Raw genomic sequence first — 24,768 nt, 5'->3', positions numbered from 1 at the left:
TCAGAAGCAGAGGTGACTCTTGGTCTTCCTTTCCTGGGGCGGTCCTCATGTGAGCCAGTTTCTTTCTAGCGCTTGATGGTTTTTGCCACTGCACTTGGGGACACTTTCAAAGTTTTCCCAATTTTTCGGACTGACTGACCTTCATTTCTTAAAGTAATGATGGCCACTCGTTTTTCTTTACTTAGAATTTGTATTCTGGCAAGAAAAAAGCAGCTAACAGTCTATTCAGTAGGACTATCAGCTGTGTATCCACCAGACTTCTGCTCATCACAACTGATGGTCCCAACCCCATTTATAAGGCAAGAAATCCCACTTATTAAACCTGACATGGCACACCTGTGAAGTGAAAACCATTTCCGGTGACTACCTCTTGAAGCTCATCAAGAGAATGCCAAGAGTGTGCAAAGCAGTCATCAAAGCAAAAGGTGGCTACTTTGAGGAACTTAGAATATAAGACATATTTTCAGTTGTTTCACACTTTTTTGTTAAGTATATAATTCCATTTGTTGCAAAATCTGTAATAAAAAAAGAGAATAAATATTCATATATAGGAAAGTGAGGACTGAATAAATATACAGCCTCAGAAAGTGCAAAATGCAAGGCAACCAATCATCAATACAATATAAAGTGAAGGACCAGTGGCCCCTAAATAAATCAGCGCACACTATAACAGACTATAAATTGAACAAGTGCATGTGAGAAAACAAGAAGTTAATTTGCACAATATAATGGGTATATAGAAAGATATAATATACCTTTAAGGGGTGAATAGGTCCAGTAATACGTGCGCCCCGACGCGCGGTTCGGAAGGAGTCCTTCGTCAGGGGCTTTATCTTTCTATATCACTTTATATTGTATTGATGATTGGTTGCCTTGCACTTTCTGAGGCTGTATATTTATTCAATTCTCTTTCCTATATATGAATATTTATTCTCTTTTTTATTATAGATTTTGCAACCCCTCCCCCTTGTTCTTAATACAGACACAGTATATGGGTTTTATGATTATATTATATTTATTCACCTTTAGGGGCCTTTAAATTCTTTGCCTATATATATATATATGTTTGGCACATTTTTTCTTGGTCCAGCATACATGCGCATTTGTGTTTATATTTCTTTTATTCTTGTGAAATGTTGTTTGCCATACTATATTATAATAAAATTTAATTTATAATATCACTTTTTTTCTTGCCTGGGTCCCTTGTTTATCCACTGCTCTGAATCTGCTCTGTGTTGTATGCAGTATATGGTGTGTACCTTTATATTTATAGTGTGAGTATATGAGTATACGTGTGTTGTATGCAGTATATGGTGTGTACCTATACAGGTCCTTCTCAAAAAATTAGCATATAGTGTTAAATTTCATTATTTACCATAATGTAATGATTACAATTAAACTTTCATATATTATAGATTCATTATCCACCAACTGAAATTTGTCAGGTCTTTTATTGTTTTAATACTGATGATTTTGGCATACAACTCCTGATAACCCAAAAAACCTGTCTCAATAAATTAGCATATTTCACCCATCCAATCAAATAAAAGTGTTTTTTAATAACAAACAAAAAAACCATCAAATAATAATGTTCAGTTATGCACTCAATACTTGGTCGGGAATCCTTTGGCAGAAATGACTGCTTCAATGCGGCGTGGCATGGAGGCAATCAGCCTGTGACACTGCTGAGATGTTATGGAGGCCCAGGATGCTTCAATAGCGGCCTTAAGCTCATCCAGAGTGTTGGGTCTTGCGTCTCTCAACTTTCTCTTCACAATATCCCACAGATTCTCTATGGGGTTCAGGTCAGGAGAGTTGGCAGGCCAATTGAGCACAGTAATACCATGGTCAGTAAACCATTTACCAGTGGTTTTGGCACTGTGAGCAGGTGCCAGGTCGTGCTGAAAAATGAAATCTTCATCTCCATAAAGCATTTCAGCCGATGGAAGCATGAAGTGCTCCAAAATCTCCTGATAGCTAGCTGCATTGACCCTGCCCTTGATGAAACACAGTGGACCAACACCAGCAGCTGACATGGCACCCCACACCATCACTGACTGTGGGTACTTGACACTGGACTTCAGGCATTTTGGCATTTCCTTCTCCCCAGTCTTCCTCCAGACTCTGGCACCTTGATTTCCGAATGACATGCAAAATTTGCTTTCATCAGAAAAAAGTACTTGGGACCACTTAGCAACAGTCCAGTGCTGCTTCTCTGTAGCCCAGGTCAGGCGCCTCTGCCCCTGTTTATGGTTCAAAAGTGGCTTTACCTGGGGAATGCGGCACCTGTAGCCCATTTCCTGCACACGCCTGTGCACGGTGGCTCTGGATGTTTCCACACCAGACTCAGTCCACTGCTTCCTCAGGTTCCCCAAGGTCTGGAATCGGTCCTTCTCCACAATCTTCCTCAGGGTCCGGTCTCCTCTTCTCGTTGTACAGCGTTTTCTGCCACATTGTTTCCTTCCAACAGACTTACCATTGATGTGCCTTGATACAGCACTCTGGGAACAGCCTATTTGTTGAGAAATTTCTTTCTGGGTCTTACCCTCTTGCTTGAGGGTGTCAATGATGGCCTTCTTGACATCTGTCAGGTCGCTAGTCTTACCCATGATGGGGGTTTTGAGTAATGAACCAGGCAGGGAGTTTATAAAAGCCTCAGGTATCTTTTGCATGTGTTTAGAGTTAATTAGTTGATTCAGAAGATTAGGGTAATAGGTCGTTTAGAGAACCTTTTCTTGATATGCTAATTTATTGAGACAGGTTTTTTGGGTTATCAGGAGTTGTATGCCAAAATCATCAGTATTAAAACAATAAAAGACCTGACAAATTTCAGTTGGTGGATAATGAATCTATAATATATGAAAGTTTAATTGTAATCATTACATTATGGTAAATAATGAAATTTAACACTATATGCTAATTTTTTGAGAAGGACCTGTATATTTATATATATAATCTCCGGTCCTCCCAAGAGCTCCTTCTTTCCTCCACGCTTATTCGCTCCTCACCCAATCGCCTCCAAGACTTCTCCCGAATATCCCCATCCTCTGGAATTCTGTGCCCCAACACGTCCGGTTATCCACCACATTTGGATCCTTCAAAAGAAACCTGAAAACCCATCTCTTCAAAGAAGCTTACAGCCTGTAATGACCACACGGCCACCTCAACACCATCAGAGCTACTGCAACCCCCAACCTACTGTCTCCTTACCCATCATCCTGCAGAATGTAAGCACACAAGGGCAGGGTCCTCACCCCTCTGTACCAATCTGTCATTGTTAGCTTTGTTTACTGTAAGTGATATTTGTATTTTGATGTAACCCCTTCTCATGTACAGCACCATGGAATTAATGGTGCTATATAAATAAATAATATATAGTGTGAATATATTGTATGCAGTGTGTTATATGCAGAGTGTCGTGTGTTGTATGCAGTATATGGTGTGTACATATATATTTATATATAGTGAGTATATGGTCATACATGTGTTGTATGCAGTATATGGAGTGTACATATGTATTTATGTATAGAGTATATGTGTGATGTATGCGGTATATATATATATATATATATATATATATATATATATATATATACACTGTATATATATATAGTGTGAGTATATGGTCATACGTGTGTAGTATGCAGTATATGGTGTACATATATATATTTATATATAGTGTGAATATGAGTATACGTGTGATGTATGCAACATATGGTGTGTACCTGTATATTTATATATAGTGTAAGTATATGAGTATACGTGTGATGTATGCAGTATATGGTGTGTACCTATATATTTATATAGAGAGTATATGAGTATACGTGTGATGTATGCAGTATATGGTGTGTACCTATATATTTATATAGAGAGTATATGAGTATACGTGTGTATGCAGTATATGGTGTGTACCTATATATTTATATAGAGAGTATATGAGTATACGTGTGATGTATGCAGTATATGGTGTGTACCTATATATTTATATATAGAGTATACGTGTGATGTATGCAGTATATGGTGTGTACCTATATATTTATATATAGAGTATATGAGTATACGTGTGTTGTATGCAGTATATGGTGTGTACCTATATATTTATATAGAGAGTATACGTGTGATGTATGCAGTATATGGTGTGTACATATATATTTATATATAGAGTATACGTGTGATGTATGCAGTATATGGTGTGTACTTATATATTTATATAGAGAGTATACGTGTGATGTATGCAGTATATGGTGTGTACCTATATATTTATATAGAGTATACGTGTGATGTATGCAGTATATGGTGTGTACCTATATATTTATATATAGAGTATACGTGTGATGTATGCAGTATATGGTGTGTACCTATATATTTATATAGAGAGTATACGTGTGATGTATGCAGTATATGGTGTGTACCTATATATTTATATAGAGAGTATACGTGTGATGTATGCAGTATATGGTGTGTACCTATATATTTATATATAGAGTATACGTGTGATGTATGCAGTATATGGTGTGTACCTATATATTTATATAGAGTATACGTGTGATGTATGCAGTATATGGTGTGTACCTATATATTTATATAGAGTATACGTGTGATGTATGCAGTATATGGTGTGTACCTATATATTTATATAGAGAGTATATGAGTATACGTGTGATGTATGCAGTATATGGTGTGTACCTATATATTTATATAGAGAGTATATGAGTATACGTGTGATGTATGCAGTATATGGTGTGTACCTATATATTTATATAGAGTATACGTGTGATGTATGCAGTATATGGTGTGTACCTATATATTTATATAGAGAGTATACGTGTGATATATGCAGTATATGGTGTGTACCTATATATTTATATAGAGAGTATATGAGTATACGTGTGTTGTATGCAGTATATGGTGTGTACCTATATATTTATATAGAGAGTATATGAGTATACGTGTGATGTATGCAGTATATGGTGTGTACATATATATTTATATATAGAGTATATGAGTATACGTGTGTTGTATGCAGTATATGGTGTGTTACATATATATTTATATATAGTGAGAGTATATGAGTATACGTGTGATGTATGCAGTATATGGTGTGTACCTATATATTTATATAGAGAGTATACGTGTGATGTATGCAGTATATGGTGTGTACCTATATATTTATATAGAGAGTATATGAGTATACGTGTGATGTATGCAGTATATGGTGTGTACCTATATATTTAGAGAGTATATGAGTATACGTGTGATGTATGCAGTATATGGTGTGTACCTATATATTTATATAGAGAGTATATGAGTATACGTGTGATGTATGCAGTATATGGTGTGTACCTATATATTTATATATAGAGTATACGTGTGATGTATGCAGTATATGGTGTGTACCTATATATTTATATATAGAGTATACGTGTGATGTATGCAGTATATGGTGTGTACCTATATATTTATATAGAGAGTATATGAGTATACGTGTGATGTATGCAGTATATGGTGTGTACCTATATATTTATATAGAGAGTATATGAGTATACGTGTGATGTATGCAGTATATGGTGTGTACCTATATATTTATATATAGAGTATACGTGTGATGTATGCAGTATATGGTGTGTACCTATATATTTATATAGAGTATACGTGTGATGTATGCAGTATATGGTGTGTACCTATATATTTATATATAGAGTATATGAGTATACGTGTGATGTATGCAGTATATGGTGTGTACCTATATATTTATATAGAGAGTACACGTGTGATGTATGCAGTATATGGTGTGTACCTATATATTTATATAGAGTATACGTGTGATGTATGCAGTATATGGTGTGTACCTATATATTTATATAGAGAGTATACGTGTGATGTATGCAGTATATGGTGTGTACCTATATATTTATATATAGAGTATACGTGTGATGTATGCAGTATATGGTGTGTACCTATATATTTATATAGAGTATACGTGTGATGTATGCAGTATATGGTGTGTACCTATATATTTATATAGAGTATACGTGTGATGTATGCAGTATATGGTGTGTACCTATATATTTATATAGAGAGTATATGAGTATACGTGTGATGTATGCAGTATATGGTGTGTACCTATATATTTATATAGAGAGTATATGAGTATACGTGTGATGTATGCAGTATATGGTGTGTACCTATATATTTATATAGAGTATACGTGTGATGTATGCAGTATATGGTGTGTACCTATATATTTATATAGAGAGTATACGTGTGATATATGCAGTATATGGTGTGTACCTATATATTTATATAGAGAGTATATGAGTATACGTGTGTTGTATGCAGTATATGGTGTGTACCTATATATTTATATAGAGAGTATATGAGTATACGTGTGATGTATGCAGTATATGGTGTGTACATATATATTTATATATAGAGTATATGAGTATACGTGTGTTGTATGCAGTATATGGTGTGTTACATATATATTTATATATAGTGAGAGTATATGAGTATACGTGTGATGTATGCAGTATATGGTGTGTACCTATATATTTATATAGAGAGTATACGTGTGATGTATGCAGTATATGGTGTGTACCTATATATTTATATAGAGAGTATATGAGTATACGTGTGATGTATGCAGTATATGGTGTGTACCTATATATTTAGAGAGTATATGAGTATACGTGTGATGTATGCAGTATATGGTGTGTACCTATATATTTATATAGAGAGTATATGAGTATACGTGTGATGTATGCAGTATATGGTGTGTACCTATATATTTATATATAGAGTATACGTGTGATGTATGCAGTATATGGTGTGTACCTATATATTTATATATAGAGTATACGTGTGATGTATGCAGTATATGGTGTGTACCTATATATTTATATAGAGAGTATATGAGTATACGTGTGATGTATGCAGTATATGGTGTGTACCTATATATTTATATAGAGAGTATATGAGTATACGTGTGATGTATGCAGTATATGGTGTGTACCTATATATTTATATATAGAGTATACGTGTGATGTATGCAGTATATGGTGTGTACCTATATATTTATATAGAGTATACGTGTGATGTATGCAGTATATGGTGTGTACCTATATATTTATATATAGAGTATATGAGTATACGTGTGATGTATGCAGTATATGGTGTGTACCTATATATTTATATAGAGAGTACACGTGTGATGTATGCAGTATATGGTGTGTACCTATATATTTATATAGAGTATACGTGTGATGTATGCAGTATATGGTGTGTACCTATATATTTATATAGAGAGTATACGTGTGATGTATGCAGTATATGGTGTGTACCTATATAGAGTATACGTGTGATGTATGCAGTATATGGTGTGTACCTATATATTTATATAGAGTATACGTGTGATGTATGCAGTATATGGTGTGTACCTATATATTTATATAGAGAGTATACGTGTGATGTATGCAGTATATGGTGTGTACCTATATATTTATATAGAGAGTACACGTGTGTTGTATGCAGTATATGGTGTGTACCTATATATTTATATAGAGTATACGTGTGATGTATGCAGTATATGGTGTGTACCTATATATTTATATAGAGTATACGTGTGATGTATGCAGTATATGGTGTGTACCTATATATTTATATAGAGTATACGTGTGATGTATGCAGTATATGGTGTGTACCTATATATTTATATAGAGAGTATACGTGTGATGTATGCAGTATATGGTGTGTACCTATATATTTATATAGAGAGTATATGAGTATACGTGTGATGTATGCAGTATATGGTGTGTACCTATATATTTAGAGAGTATATGAGTATACGTGTGATGTATGCAGTATATGGTGTGTACCTATATATTTATATAGAGAGTATATGAGTATACGTGTGATGTATGCAGTATATGGTGTGTACCTATATATTTATATATAGAGTATACGTGTGATGTATGCAGTATATGGTGTGTACCTATATATTTATATATAGAGTATACGTGTGATGTATGCAGTATATGGTGTGTACCTATATATTTATATAGAGAGTATATGAGTATACGTGTGATGTATGCAGTATATGGTGTGTACCTATATATTTATATAGAGAGTATATGAGTATACGTGTGATGTATGCAGTATATGGTGTGTACCTATATATTTATATATAGAGTATACGTGTGATGTATGCAGTATATGGTGTGTACCTATATATTTATATAGAGTATACGTGTGATGTATGCAGTATATGGTGTGTACCTATATATTTATATATAGAGTATATGAGTATACGTGTGATGTATGCAGTATATGGTGTGTACCTATATATTTATATAGAGAGTACACGTGTGATGTATGCAGTATATGGTGTGTACCTATATATTTATATAGAGTATACGTGTGATGTATGCAGTATATGGTGTGTACCTATATATTTATATAGAGAGTATACGTGTGATGTATGCAGTATATGGTGTGTACCTATATATTTATATAGAGAGTATACGTGTGATGTATGCAGTATATGGTGTGTACCTATATAGAGTATACGTGTGATGTATGCAGTATATGGTGTGTACCTATATATTTATATAGAGTATACGTGTGATGTATGCAGTATATGGTGTGTACCTATATATTTATATAGAGAGTATACGTGTGATGTATGCAGTATATGGTGTGTACCTATATATTTATATATAGAGTATATGAGTATACGTGTGATGTATGCAGTATATGGTGTGTACCTATATATTTATATAGAGTATACGTGTGATGTATGCAGTATATGGTGTGTACCTATATATTTATATATAGAGTATATGAGTATACGTGTGATGTATGCAGTATATGGTGTGTACCTATATATTTATATAGAGAGTACACGTGTGATGTATGCAGTATATGGTGTGTACCTATATATTTATATAGAGTATACGTGTGATGTATGCAGTATATGGTGTGTACCTATATATTTATATAGAGAGTATACGTGTGATGTATGCAGTATATGGTGTGTACCTATATAGAGTATACGTGTGATGTATGCAGTATATGGTGTGTACCTATATATTTATATAGAGTATACGTGTGATGTATGCAGTATATGGTGTGTACCTATATATTTATATAGAGAGTATACGTGTGATGTATGCAGTATATGGTGTGTACCTATATATTTATATAGAGAGTACACGTGTGTTGTATGCAGTATATGGTGTGTACCTATATATTTATATAGAGTATACGTGTGATGTATGCAGTATATGGTGTGTACCTATATATTTATATAGAGTATACGTGTGATGTATGCAGTATATGGTGTGTACCTATATATTTATATATAGAGTATATGAGTATACGTGTGATGTATGCAGTATATGGTGTGTACCTATATATTTATATAGAGAGTACACGTGTGATGTATGCAGTATATGGTGTGTACCTATATATTTATATAGAGTATACGTGTGATGTATGCAGTATATGGTGTGTACCTATATATTTATATAGAGAGTATACGTGTGATGTATGCAGTATATGGTGTGTACCTATATAGAGTATACGTGTGATGTATGCAGTATATGGTGTGTACCTATATATTTATATAGAGTATACGTGTGATGTATGCAGTATATGGTGTGTACCTATATATTTATATAGAGAGTATACGTGTGATGTATGCAGTATATGGTGTGTACCTATATATTTATATAGAGAGTATACGTGTGATGTATGCAGTATATGGTGTGTACCTATATAGAGTATACGTGTGATGTATGCAGTATATGGTGTGTACCTATATATTTATATAGAGTATACGTGTGATGTATGCAGTATATGGTGTGTACCTATATATTTATATAGAGAGTATACGTGTGATGTATGCAGTATATGGTGTGTACCTATATATTTATATAGAGAGTATACGTGTGATGTATGCAGTATATGGTGTGTACCTATATAGAGTATACGTGTGATGTATGCAGTATATGGTGTGTACCTATATATTTATATAGAGTATACGTGTGATGTATGCAGTATATGGTGTGTACCTATATATTTATATAGAGAGTATACGTGTGATGTATGCAGTATATGGTGTGTACCTATATATTTATATAGAGTATACGTGTGATGTATGCAGTATATGGTGTGTACCTATATATTTATATAGAGTATACGTGTGATGTATGCAGTATATGGTGTGTACCTATATATTTATATAGAGTATACGTGTGATGTATGCAGTATACATATAGTGTGAGTACATTACACGTCCTCTCAGGCGGATGCACCGTGCACACATAATGCAGAATCCAGGGCAGATGTCACATCTTCCATATGACCCCCCACTATGTACACAGAGGACGCCGGTTGCCGGCTCTGCACCTATACACATATGCTGATGACTGACTACAGCCGGGGATATAGACGCCGATGTAAATCAATGGAGATTATGGCTGATGCCTATATTTAGCCGCCCCACCCCCTCCTCATCTTCCTTCGCCACCCAGTCTGCCACTCCCCGATAGTCTTTTACCCGCAGGACGCTGCTCCCCGCTTCCTTCCCCGGTTCTCTCACCTCTCCCCGGTGCCGTTCGGTTCGGCTCGGTCACGTCTCGTCAGTCAGACGCAGAGGGGGCGGTGCGTGCGCGATCCCGACCGTGACGTCACATAGGACCGCAGAATGCGCGTACCCGGAAGTGAGGGAACCTGGCGACGCGCACTCGGGTTTCCCGGGGCGGGAAGATCTGTGAGAAGAAGGTGTTTGTGCAGCACCGATGAGTGAAGGGGAGGAGGCAGAAACTGAGGGCCGGGAACTGGGGAAGAGGTCTGAGTGTTGGGGAAGAGGGTGAGAAAGGTAAAGATGAAGCAGAGTAGCTAATGCGGAGAAAGGTGGGGTTATGTACATGAGGCAAATTTGGGCAATGGGCAAAGTAACTGAAGGGGAGAGTCATAATGGGGACAGTAAGGTGAAATGAGACATGGGGAAGAGTCGGCTATCTAAAAAAATGCTTCAGGATAAAAAAAAAACTTAATAGTCTCCAAAGAAGGAGAGTAAGCTTCTGTGCACACGTTGCGGATTCCATTGTGGATTTCTCCATGCGGATTCTGCAGATTTCGCCTGTGTTTTTACACCTGCGGATTCCTATTATGGAATAGGTGTAAAACGCTGCAGAATCTGCACAAGGAATTGACATGCCGCGGAAAATAAACCGCTGCGTTTCTGCGCAGAATTTTCTAGAGCATGTGCACTGCGGATTTGGTTTCCAATAGGTGTACATGGTACTGTACGCCGCATGGAAATCTGCTGCCAAATTTGCAACGTGTGCACATACCCTTAGTCTGCTCAAGCAGTTTCCACTAGAAAACTAAAAATAAGACCATCTCAAAATGGCTTCTGAAGGAAATGTTAGATACATGAGAGAAGTTTAGGGAGTTTTCTGATGCTCACCTGAGCTTGCACAAGGTACAGATATGGTACACCTGTCCTATGTATTGGAGACCCTTTCAGGTAATGGGGCTGATACTTGAGGGAAGGGTCTGAGGGTATGTGCATATGTTGCGGATCCGCAGCGTTTTTTGCGGTGCAGAAACGCTGTAGATCCGCAAGTGATTTACAGTACAATGTAAATCAATAGTAAAACAAAATGCTGTGCTAATGGTGCGGAAAATTCCGTGCGGAAACACTGCGGATTAAAAGAAGCATGTCCCTTTTTTGCAGATCTGCAGTGTTTTTGTACCCATTCCATTATAGAAATTCGCAGGGGTAAAAAAAACGCAGTAAATCCGCACAAAATAAAGTGTCAAATCCACACCTGCGTTTTCTGACAAGATGCAGACTCCGCACCAAAAATTCCTAAGCCCTAATCAGCAACGTGTGCGCATAGCCTAAGGGTATGTGCACGCATAGAAAGCTCCTCTGCGGATTTGATAAATCCGCAGTGCAAAACCGCTGCGGTTTTTACTGCGGATTTATCGCGTTTTTTATTGTGGATTCCGCTGCCGTTTTACATCTGCAGTTTTCTATTGGAGCAGGTGTAAAAACGCTGCGGATTCTGCACAAAGAATTGACATGCTGCAGAAAATAAAACGCGTTTCTGCGCGTTTTTTTCCGCAGCATGGGCCCAGCCTTTTTGTTTCCCATAGGTTTACATTGTACTGTAAACTCATGGGAAACTGCTGTGGATCCGCAGCAAAATCCGCATTGTGTGCACATACCCTAATAGTGGTGAAGGGAAGTGAACTCACCTCGCTGCAGCAAATTGGCGCTTGCGCTGTAGCATCTATCAGTAAGCGATAGATGCTACTGAACGAGCACCACTCCTATTTTGCAGTAGCAAAATTTTTTCCTTCAACAAAATGGCACCACCGCCGGCGCTTGTGCAGTATCATCTATCGGTAAGAGAGATGCTACTGCGCAGCCGCCGGTGCCAGTTTTCTGGATGTAAACTTTTTTTTTCTAAGCCTTACAATAGTCACAATATTATAGGTATTATCAACAATATTACATATCAAGAATATTAATAACAGTAATATCAACCATATTATATGCAGTATGTAAAATGAGAGGCAGGTCACTGAAGGATCAATGACCTGTCATAAGCCCATAAGGATGACTATGAAAACAGAGCGCCACATGAATCCCCCCACAGGCCACCCCAAAGCACGAGAATCTCATTAACTGAAAACTGCAAATACAGATTAAACAACCACCACAAGACGGATTTCATTAACCAAGGTATCATTTTAATCAATATAACAACACAAACCTGACAGTGTCTAGTTTACTGAGCAAAATCCTTCTGACCAGGTTCGCTTTAGCCCCTTAGTGACAGAGCCAATTTGGTACTTAAAGGGAACCTGTCACCCCGTTTTTTGAGATTGAGATATAAATACTGTTAAATAGGGCCTGCGCTGTGCGTTACTATAGTGTATGTAGTGTACCCTGATTCCCCATGTATGCCGAGAAATACATTACCAAAGTCGGCGTTTTCGCCTGTCAATCAGGCTGGTCTGGTCAGGTGGGCGTGTTCACAGCGTTCTTTTCTTCCCCAGGTTTCCGTTGGTGGCGTAGTGGTGTGCGCATGTCCAAGGTCCGGATTCCCTGTGCCCACGTGAAGACACAGCGCGCGATCTGCGCTGTCATTCCTTTCATCGGTGCGGGCGGCCATCTTCCTGGGGCCGCGCGTGCGCAGATGTAGTGCTCTGCTGCACGGGGCTTCAGGAAAATGGCCGCGGGATGCCGCGCGTGCGCAGAAGAGATCGCGGCGGCCATTTTCCCAAAGCCGAGTTTGCATCTCGGCTTTGGGAAAATGGCCGCCGCGATCTCTTCTGCGCACGCGCGGCATCCCGCGGCCATTTTCCTGAAGCCCCGTGCAGCAGAGCACTACATCTGCGCACGCGCGGCCCCAGGAAGATGGCCGCCCGCACCGATGAAAGGAATGACAGCGCAGATCGCGCGCTGTGTCTTCACGTGGGCACAGGGAATCCGGACCTTGGACATGCGCACACCACTACGCCACCAACGGAAACCTGGGGAAGAAAAGAACGCTGTGAACACGCCCACCTGACCAGACCAGCCTGATTGACAGGCGAAAACGCCGACTTTGGTAATGTATTTCTCGGCATACATGGGGAATCAGGGTACACTACATACACCATAGTAACGCACAGCACAGGCCCTATTTAACAGTATTTATATCTCAATCTCAAAAAACGGGGTGACAGGTTCCCTTTAATGACCGAGCCAATTTTTGCAATTCTGACCACTGTCACTTTATGAGGTTATAACTCTGGAACGCTTCAACGGATCACGCTGATTCTGAGATTGTTTTTTCGTGACATATTGTACTTCATGTTAGTGGTAACATTTCTTCGATATTACTTGCGATTATTTATGAAAAAAACAAATATGGCGAAAATTTTTAAAATTTTGCAATTTTCAAACTTTATATTTTTATGCCGTTAAATCAGAGAGATATGTCACGAAAAATAGTTAATAAATAACATTTCCCACATGTCTACTTTACATCAGCACAATTTTGGAAACAAAATTTTTTTTTGTTAGGGAGTTATAAGGGTTAAAAGTTGACCAGCAATTTCTCATTTTTACAACACCATTTTTTTTTAGGGACCACATCACATTTGAAGTCATTTTGAGGGGTCTATATGATAGAAAATAATGAAGTGTGACACCATTCTAAAAACTACACCCCTCAAGGTGCTCAAAACCACATTCAAGAAGTTTATTAACCCTTTACGTGCTTCACAGGAACTGAAACAATGTGGAAGGAAAAAATGAACATTTAACTTTTTTTTGCAAACATCTTAATTCAGAACCATTTTTTTTATTTTCACAAGTGTAAAAACCGAAATGTAACCATAAATTTTGTTATGCAATTTCTCCTGAATACGCCAATACCCCATATGTGGGGATAAACCACTTTTTGGGCGCATCGCAGAACTTAGAAGTGAAGGAGCGCCGTTTGACTTTTTCAATGCAGAATTGGCTGGAATTCAGATCGGACGCCATGTCACGTTTAGAGAGCCCCTGATGTGCCTAAACAGTGGAAACTCCCCACAAGTGACACCATTTTGGAAACTAGACCCCTTAAGGAACTTATCTAGATGTGTGGTGAGCACTTTGAACCCCCAAGTGCTTCACAGAAGTTTATAACGTAGAGCCGTGAAAATAAAAAATCGCTTTTGTTTACACAAAAATGATCTTTTCGCCCACAAATTCTTATTTTCACAAGGGTAACAGGAGAAATTAGACCACAAAAGTTGTTGTGCGATTTCTCCTGAATACGTCGATACCCCATATGTGAGGGTAAACCACTGTTTGGGCGCACCGCAGAGCTTGGAAGTGAAGGAGCGCCGTTTTACTTTTTCAATGTAGAATTGGCTGGAATTGAGATCGGACGCCATGTCGCGTTTGGAGAGCCCCTGATGTGCCTAAACAGTGGAAACCCCCCACAAATGACCCCATTTTGGAAACTAGACCCCTTAAGGAACTTATCTAGATGTGTGGTGAGCACTTTGAGCCCCCATGTGCTTCACAGAAGTTTATAACGTAGAGCTGTGAAAAAAAAAAATCGCATTTTTTCTACAAAAATGATCTTTTTGCCCACAAATTTTTATTTTCACAAGGGTAACAGGAGAAAGTAGACCGCTAAAGTTGTTGTGCAATTTCTCCTGAGTACGTCGATACCAAATATGTGGGGGTAAACCACTGTTTGGGCGCACCGCAGAGCTTGGAAGAGAAAGAGTGCCGTTTTACTTTTTCAATGTAGAATTGCCTGGAATTGAGATCGGACGCCATGTCGCGTTTGGAGAGCCCCTGATGTGCCTAAACAGTAGAAATCCCCCACAAGTGACCCCATTTTGGAAACTAGACCCCCCATGGAACTTATCTAGATGTGTGGTGAGAACTTTGAATGCCCAAGTGCTTCACAGAAGTTTATAATGCAGAGTCGTGAAAATAAAAAATATATTTTTTTTTCCACAAAAAAGATTTTTTAGCCCCCAAGTTTTTATTTTCACAAGGGTAACAAGAGAAATTGGACCCCAAAAGTTGTTGTCCAATTTGTCCTGAGTACGCTGATGCGCCATATGTGGGGGTAAACCACTGTTTGGGCGCTCGGCAGAGCTCGGAAGGGAAGGAGCGCCTTTTTGGAATGCAGACTTTGATAGAATGGTCTGTGGGCATTATGTTGCGATTGCAGAGCCCCTGATGTACCTAAACTGTAGTAATCCCGCACAAGTGACCCCATTTTGGAAACTAGACCCCCCAAGGAACTTATCTAGATGTGTGGTGAGAACTTTGAATGCCCAAGTGCTTCACAGAAGTTTAGAATGCAGAGTCGTGAAAATAAAAAATATTATTTTTTTCACAAAAAAGATATTGTAGCCCCCAAGTTTTTATTTTCACAAGGGTAACAGGAGAAATTGGACCACTAAAGTTGTTGTCCAATTTATCCTGAGTATGCTGATGCCCCATATGTGGGGGTAAACCACTGTTTGGGCGCATGGCAGAGCTCAGAAAGGAGGGAGCACCATTTGACTTTTTGAGCGCAAAATTGGCTGTCGTGTTTGGAGACCCCCTGATGTACCTAAACAGTGGAAACGCCCCAATTCTAGCTCCAACCCTAACCCCAACACACCCCTAACCCTAATCCCAACCTGATCCATAATCCTAATCACTAACCCTAACCATAATCACAACCCTTACCCCAAAACAACCCTAATGTCAACCCTAACCATAACCCTAATCAAAACCCTAAATCCAACACACCCCTAATCCTAATCTCAACCCTAACCTCAAACCTAACCCTAATCCCAATACACCCCTAATCACAACCTTAACCGTAATCCCAAACCTAACCCTAATCCCAAGCGTAACCCTAATGCCAACCCTAACCCTAATACCAACCCTAATCCAAACCCTAACCCTAATCCCAACTCTAACCCTAACTTTAGCCCCAACCCTAGCCCTAACTTTAGCCCTAACCCTAAGGCTACTTTCACACTTGCGTCGTTTGGCATCCGTCGCAATCTGTCGTTTTGGACAAGAAACGGATCCTGCAAATGTGCCCGCAGGATGCGTTTTTTGCCCATAGACTTGTATTGCCGACGGATCGTGACGGATGGCCACACGTCGCGTCCGTCGTGCACTGGATCAGTTGTGTTTTGGCGGACCGTCAGCACAAAAAAACGTTCAATGAAACTTTTTTTGTACGTCGCATCCGCCATTTCTGACCGCACATGCGTGGCCGTAACTCCGCCCCCTCCTCCCCAGGACATAGATTGGGCAGCGGATGCGTTGAAAAACCACAGCCGCTGCCCACGTTGTGCACAATTTTCACAACGTGCGTCGGTATGTCGGGCCGACGCATTGCGACGGCCCCGTACCGACGTAAGTGTGAAAGAAGCCTAACCCTAAATTTAGCCCCAACCCTAACCCTAAATTTAGCCCCAACCCTAGCCCTAACCCTACCCTTAACCCTAGCCCTAACCCTACCCCTAACCCTAATTTTAGCCCCAACTGCTGTTCTCCTGCCGGCCAGCAGATGGAGACAGATGGCGGGCGCACTGCGCATGCGCCCGCCATTTTCTTTTGCCGGCGGCCAGGAGGAGCAGCAGGAGGATCCAGGGACACAGGTGAGTATGATAGGGTCCCCGAATCCCCCTATTTCTCTGTCCTCTGATGTGCGATCACATCAGAGGACAGAGAATTACACTTTACTTTTTTTTTTTTGCGGTCGCCGGTAAACAGTTAATTACCGGCGATCGCAAAACAGGGGTCGGTAAAACCGACCCCGATCATGCTCTTTGGGGTCTAGGCTACCCCCGGCAGCCGAGACCCCAAAGATTCTCGCGGGGCCGGCCGGCGGGCGCACTGCGCATGCGCCCGCCATTTTGAAGATGGCGGCGCCCACCGGGAGACACGAGGAGCACTGGGGGAGATATGTGAGTATCGGGGGGCTATCTGGGACCCCTCTTTCTCTGTCCTCCGATGTGCGATCACATCGGAGGACAGAGAAATTAAAAAGATCGCTTTTTTTTTTTTTGCGATCGCCGGTAAACGGTTAATTACCGGCGATCGCAAATGCGGGGTGGGTTAAAAACCCGCCGAATCATGTTCTCTGGGGTCTCGGCTACCCCCGGCAGCCGAGACCCCGGAGAAAATCCGACTCTGGGGGGCGCTATTTACTTTTTCCACAGCGCCGTTAATTAACGGCGCTGTGGTTTAAGTACCCTTAGCGGCCGCCGTTAAAAGGCGTATCGGCGGTCGCTAAGGGGTTAAATCTTCCTGCACAAACAAAAGTTATGACTCTCAGAATATGGCGATTCAAAAGCAAATTATTTTTTTTAAACATCTTAACAATCGCCCTATAGTGTTTTACAGCATCTGTATTAGGGACAACTTTTGATACTAACTATTCATGGGTATCAGAAGAATATTGCAGCACTCTGCACTTTAGAAATCCAGTGCCTCTTCTGTTACCATCCTTGAATTTGAGTTGCTAACTTTATCCTCAAGCATTACAAGCCACGATAGCAAAAAGAAAATAAATTTGCTTAATTATGCATATTTGATATAAACCCCTTCAGAAAATGCATGACATGTTTTTAACTATTCACAGGTCTAAACATCTTTGTGTTCATTTGCAGAAACAGGTGTGGTTTCGAATATATTTTTTATGTTGGAACAGTGTTACTTTCATAAATTCAGTTAGCTTTTCTTTAAAGATGAGATTACAAGAAAAATTATATGTCCTGAGGTAATGTATAGTGATATATGTTTGAAAATATTAATTTACAATTGGAAAAAAAATAAAAAATCATTCCCTGACCGGGAATCGAACCCGGGCCGCGGCGGTGAGAGCGCCGAATCCTAACCACTAGACCACCAGGGAAGTTGCTATAGTATTGTTGGTTACATGTTGAAGTGTTGTACCACCACCCCCTGCTGGATCTAAAAATAATGTGTTTAATGTACTCAGCACAAAAAAAATAGACTGTACTAAATATATTTTGAACATAATTATATAGACTAAGCACATCTACACATCCTGTGAGAATATCTGTCTTCATGTTTTGTAGAATGATTTAACCTTGCTCTTAATCCACACCCACGCTAGCTAGCCCCAAAGAGAGGTGTAACTATAGAGCAAGCCTATACTTAACCCATTGAGATCCTGAGCTGTTCTGGCTAGGATCCCAATTTTCACATTTTATAATGTGTATACTTTTATACTTTAGTGTTTATATATAGTTTAATTATTTTGTATGTGAAGGACATTATTATTATGGTTATATATAAGAAAATGTATTATTTGTCATCTGATAACTCAGAAATTTATATGTTTGTAGATTGTGAGCCCTCGCGGGCAGGGTCCTCTCTCCTCCTGTACCAGTTGTGACTTGTATTGTTCAAGATTATTGTACTGTTTTATTATGTATACCCCTCCTCACATGTAAAGCGCCATGGAATAAATGGCGCTATAATAATAATAATGTTGGCACAACTGATTATTTTATTGGACAGAAAGCAAAAGAGGGTTAGAAAATATTTTTTCGGTTACAGTTTAATTTGTAACTACATCATTGAAGTATATTAACCTATTGTGTGATAACTGCTCTATAAATGATTAGTTTGTTACATGTAGCTAAAGCACGACTGTTAAACCTAAAGTTGTGCTACAAAAAGTTGCTCAAGAGCTTACGTTTACAGAGTTGGAGTCTGTATGGCAGTGTACATAGCCTTATAGGCGCTGTGGCTCCCAGTACTCAAAAGTGTTTTTGGCACATATCTGGTATAACACTAATAAGTTGCAAAAATTTTGCAACCTTTCGAATTTCAATGGCAGTTATACCCAGCTGTGCCAAAATGGACAGAACAATGACTTGACACAACTCATCTGTTGAGTACTCTGTGCTAAAAATCTTAATTAAGATTTCTGCCGAGGTACACTCCACTTTTCACACTTGCCTGATGCATTATAATAATTTGAATTTATATAGTGCCAACATATTTCGCAGCACCTTACATTACAGAGGGGACTTGTACAGACAATAGACATAGCATAACAATAAACACCGATCAAAACATACTAAGAGGAATGAGGGCCCTGCTCGCAAACTTACAAACTATGAGGAAAAAGGGGAGACATGAGAGGTGGATGGTAACAATTGCTTTCGTTGTTTGGATAAATATGTAACAGTACAGACACAGAGAGCTATTAAATGCATAAAACGTATGAGAACATAATGTGAGGAACCTGATTATGGTTTAAGTTTTTTGAATGGGCCACACTGGGATAGTTAGGTTTAATGCGTTGAGGCAGTAGGCCAGTCTGAACAAATGAGTTTTAAGGGCACGCTTAAAACTGGGGATTGGGGGTTATTCGTATTAACCTGGGTAGTGCATTCCAAAGAATTGGCGTAGCACATGAAAAGTCTTGGAGATGGGAGTGGGACGTTTTGATTATTGAGGATGTTAACCTCAGGTCATTAGCAGAACGGAGAGCATGGGTAGGGTGGTAGGCTGAGACTAGGGAGGAGATGTAGGGTGGTGCTTTGTGGATGAGGGTAATAAGTTTGTACTGGATTCTGGAGTGGATGGTTAACCAGTGTAATGACTGGCACAAGGTAGAGGCATCGGTATAACGATTGTTGAGGAATATGATCCTGGCTGCAGCATTCAGGACAGATTGGAGAGGGGAAAGTTTGGTAAGAAGGAGGCCGATTAGTAGAGAGTTACAATGGTCCAGACGAGAATGAATAAGAGAAACCGTAAGAGTTTTTGCAGAGTCGAAAGTAAGAAAAGGTTGAATTCTAGAAATGTTTTTTGAGGTGCAGATAACAAGAGCGAGCCAGTGATCGGATGTGTGGGGTGAATGAAAGCTCAGAATCAAGTATGACCCCAAGGCAGTGGGCATGTTGCTCGGGAGTAATGGTGGAACCACACACGGAGATGGCAAAGGTAGGATAGTAGAGGGAGAAAACACGAGGAGTTCAGTTTTTGACAGGTTCAGTTTCAGACAGAGGGAGGACGTGATGTTAGAGACAGCGGTAAGACAATCACTGGTGTTTTCTAAAAAGGCTGCCATGATATCAAGAGAAGAAGTGTATAATATGGTGTCATCAGCATAGAGATGGTACTGGAACCAAAATCTACTGATTTGAGTCGCCCACTAGGGCCGTGGGGTACCGTGTCCGGTGTTCACAGGGGGATGTCACGGTGGCGACCCTGTCCGTGGCCCTGGGCGCCCATGTAAAAGGAGAAATTGAATAAAGTTTATGTTTGTGAGAGTAAAGATAGAAAGGGGCGCACCAATGTATAATGTCACAATAACCATCAAGGGGTGCAATACTTAGTCTACATATAGAACATGACAAAGGAAAAGAGAAAGGGTAGACTAAAAATGGTATGCACAACCCCAAATCTAAAGACAATCGGTAGCTACATAAAGCAAAACACCTTTATTAAACACCTCAAAAAACATGTTAAAAACATTTAAAATCAAATATCCAAATCCCTATACCCACCATATCTCACAATAAATGACAGTCCCATAATACAATATGTTAACAGTAAACATATATCCTACCCTAGGTGCACCTAATCAAATGTGCTCTCCTGCAAAATGTGCCTATACAGGCCGCAAAGGACTTGACCACAATATGTCGGTATCCACTGCTAATAACCAGAAAATGCAACATCAATGCCATACATGGTCCTAGGATAAAAATGTGGTGACATGCTATATAACAGCCGTGGATACAACCTGTCCTGCGTAAATTCTGGTATATGGAGATGCAGCGATGTCAAAAGGCACAGGGCACCACAGGGGTTAAATCCACATAGAGCCAGGGAACAAAAGAGCCCCAAAATGGCCCTGAGGTAGGAGGAGGATATGGTGGGAACGCACCCTACATTCCGGTGTCTGTCCCTCGGCGCTGTGCTTCTCTGCCCTGTGTAAGCACAGCGGCCGGAAAGCAGAGCGGTGACCGCTCTGCTTTCCGGCCGCTGTGCTTACACAGGGCAGAGAAGCAGAGCGCAGAGGGACAGACAGAGGAAGGTAAGTATGTAGTGTTTGTTTTTTTTTTACTTTTACGCTGGTAACCAGGGTAAACATCGGGTTACTAAGCGCGGCCCTGCGCTTAGTAACCCGATGTTTACCCTGGTTACCGGCATATTTGGTCGCTGGAGAGCTGTCTGTGTGACAGCTCTCCAGCGACGCTGCAGCGATCCGGATCGTTGTCGGTATCGCTGCAGCGTCGCTTAGTGTGACGGTACCTTTAGAGAGTGAGCTAGATGCAGTGGGGGAGGGAGAACAGTGCATGGTATGAGGGGATTGGGAGATAATTTCCTGTCGTATATGGTCAATTTTTTCTTTGAAGTAATTGGCCAGATCTTCAGTGTGGAGATCCGTGGTTGGGGCCTGCACTCTTGGGTTGAGTAGTGAATGAAAAGTGTAGAGAAGACATAGAAGACATTCCAAAGACATACTGATAGGGATTCTAGATTGTGAGCCCCATCGGGGACAGTGATGATAATGTGTTCAAAACTGTAAAGCGCTGCGGAATATGTTAGCGCTATATAAAAATAAAGATTATTATTTATTATTATTAGAAGTTTAGGGTTATTGGACAGTGAGGTGATGAGGGTGTTGAAATTGCTTTGGAGAGGTGAAGGGCAGAGCTGTATGTTTTAAGCATTGGTGTATGTGTCTCCATAAATCAGCTACCTCTGACTGCAGCATGCCACATCATCAAGAACAATGTAAACAGTGCCGGTCTTGATGAACCCCTTAGTGACAGCCAATTTTGTCCCTATGACCAAACCCATTTTTACACTTTTCACCACTGTCACTTTACGAGGTTATAGCTCTGGAACGCTTCAACGAATCCCACTGATTCTGAGATTGTTTTTTTCGTGACATATTGTACTTCATGTTAGTGGTAACATTTCTTCGATATGAATTTCATTAATTTATGAAAAAAATGGAAATTTGGCAAAAAGTTGGAAATTTAACAAAAAGTTGAAAATTTTGCAATTTTCAAACTTAACTTTTGTGCCCTTAAATCAGAGAGTCATATTGCACAAAATAGTCAAAAATAACATTTCCCACGTCTACTTTATATCAACACAATTTTGGAAACCATTTTTTTGTACGACACTATAAGGGTTAAAAGTTGACCAGCGATTTCTCATTTTTCCATCAAAATTTAAAAAAAGACTTTTTTGGGGGGCCACCTCACATTTGAAGTGAGTTTGGGTGGTCAATATGACAGAAAATAACCAAAAGTGACACCATTCTAAAAACTGCACACCCTCAAGGTGATCAAAACCACATTCAGGTGCTTCACGAGAATTAAATGTGGAAGGAAAAAAAATGAACATTTTACTTTATTCACAAAGTGTAATAAGAGAAAATGGACCACAAAATATGCTGTGCAATTTATCCTGAATCGATACCCCGTGTGTGGGCAATAGCCACTGTTTAGGCGCATGGCAGGGCTCAAAAGGGAGGGAGCTCTGTTAGACTTTTTCAACCCAAAATTGGCTGGAAACAATGGCGAGTGCCATGTAGCGTTTGGAAACCCCCTGATGTAACTAATCAGTGGAAACCCCCCAATTCTAACTAAACATAACACAGCCCTACTCTTGACCCTAATCACAACCCCAACACCACCCTAACCCAAATACCCCAATTGTAACCCTAACACAACCATAACCCCCACACCAAAACCGTAACCCCACAACACAACTGTAACCCCAACACAATCCTACCCCCAATTCTAGCTCTAACTGTAACCATAGCCCTAATGGGAAAAATATATATATATATTTTTTATTTTATTGTTTTTAACCTAACTAAGGGGGGTTTGATTTGCTTTTTTTATTTTGGTCACTGTGATAGGTTTCTATCTGTTGTTGCCGGGCCGGTGCATGCACCAGCCATTTTCTTCCAGGAAGAAGACGCTGGGGGACAGCCAGAGGGTCCAGGAATATTGGAGATACCGGGGAGGGCTTGGGGGACCCCATTTCTCTCTCCTCTGGTATGCTAGATTGGGGACGGTAAAAACTGACCCAAATAATGTTCTCCGGGGTCTCAGCTACCACATAAGTACCCTTAACTGCCACTGTTAAAAAGCTTATTGGTGGTCGTTAAGGGGTTAATCAGAGCCTGTATGTACACAGATATTCTCGTCTTCATATACAAAGCTCAAGCATGCTATCATTTTTATTTTAAGAAGCTACAGGTATCTATAGAGGTGTGTGTGTATGTATATATATATATATCTATATAATCGTTTAAGGGGCACTTCCGTCTGTATGTCCTTAATGGAAATCCCGCTTCGCTGATAGGTCGCGGCAGGCTTAGTCCGGCCGTGTAACATATGGGCCTCAGAATTCTGGGAGTTGTAGTTTGCTTACCCTCATATGCCATGTAGTATTCTGCATTTTAACTACATTTCCCAGAGGCAGGGAGTACAGTGCGCAGAGAAGTGTCTGCATGGCTGCTATAGGGCAATAATGGTCTCCTATGTTGCGGCCGTTTATGGTGGTCTTTGGCGGCTGGCACTGAGGTAACTGGGCAGCGGAGTCCCGGAATAAGCCCCTGAAGCAGTGGACCCTCATCGTGCACCCACTGAGCAGCCTGCAGGTGAAGCTTCCGGGTAACGTACGGCTGAGACCCTAAGACCCGCTCACCTATCCGGACGTGGACTGGGTGTTCGTCATGGTGAGCGGGTGTCTTCCCTTCTCCCTGCAGAAGACACTGAGGCTCTGTATCTGTACTGCAGGTCTCTGCTGCGACCCAGTGTCTGAGCTGAGGCTGGAAACACAACGAGGCTCAGACTGCAGGAGGTCCAAGTGGCTGATGGGCGAGGGAAGAGTACGGTGTGCAGGGTACGGTGGGCAAGGTGCTGTGTGCAGGGTACGGTGGGCAAGGTGCTGTGTGCAGGGTACGATGGACAAGGTGCGGTGGGCAGGGTACGGTGGGCAAGGTGCGGTGGACAGGGTATGGTGTGCAGGGTACGATGGGCAAGGTATGGTGTGCAGGGTACGGTGGGCAAGGTGCTGTGTGCAGGGTATGGTGGGCAAGGTTTGGTGTGTGCAGGGTATGGTGTGCAGGATATGATGGGCAAGGTACGGTGGGCAAGGTGCTGTGTGCAGGGTATGGTGGGCAAGGTTTGGTGTGCAGGGTACGGTGGGCAAGGTATGGTGTGCAG

The 24,768-nt window shown here is 40.3% G+C and overlaps 1 protein-coding gene and 1 non-coding gene across 4 annotated transcripts in view; both read right to left on the bottom strand.

Moving 5' to 3' along the window:
- The window catches only part of DNAJC5 (DnaJ heat shock protein family (Hsp40) member C5), a 54,593-nt gene extending 43,870 nt beyond the window's left edge, over nt 1–10,723 (bottom strand). The window contains exon 1 of one of the 3 annotated variants that reach the window (XM_069751083.1): nt 10,601–10,723. The gene's annotated coding sequence lies outside the window, so the exon portion shown is untranslated. Of the gene's footprint in view, nt 1–10,558 lie in introns of all 3 variants that reach the window. The other 2 variants (XM_069751084.1, XM_069751085.1) reach the window with 2 other exon arrangements.
- A 7,645-nt stretch (nt 10,724–18,368) lies between these two features.
- TRNAE-CUC (transfer RNA glutamic acid (anticodon CUC)) lies at nt 18,369–18,440 on the bottom strand. The gene has a single exon. It is a non-coding gene; the product is annotated as a tRNA-Glu (tRNA).
- Between the last annotated feature and the right edge of the window lie 6,328 nt (nt 18,441–24,768).

This window comes from Ranitomeya imitator, chromosome 2, assembly GCF_032444005.1.
Source record: "Ranitomeya imitator isolate aRanImi1 chromosome 2, aRanImi1.pri, whole genome shotgun sequence".
In the NCBI taxonomy this organism is placed as follows: Eukaryota; Metazoa; Chordata; class Amphibia; order Anura; family Dendrobatidae; genus Ranitomeya; species Ranitomeya imitator.
The sequence above is the reverse complement of the archived record's forward strand: the minus strand, read 5'-3'. Positions and strand labels throughout refer to the sequence as shown.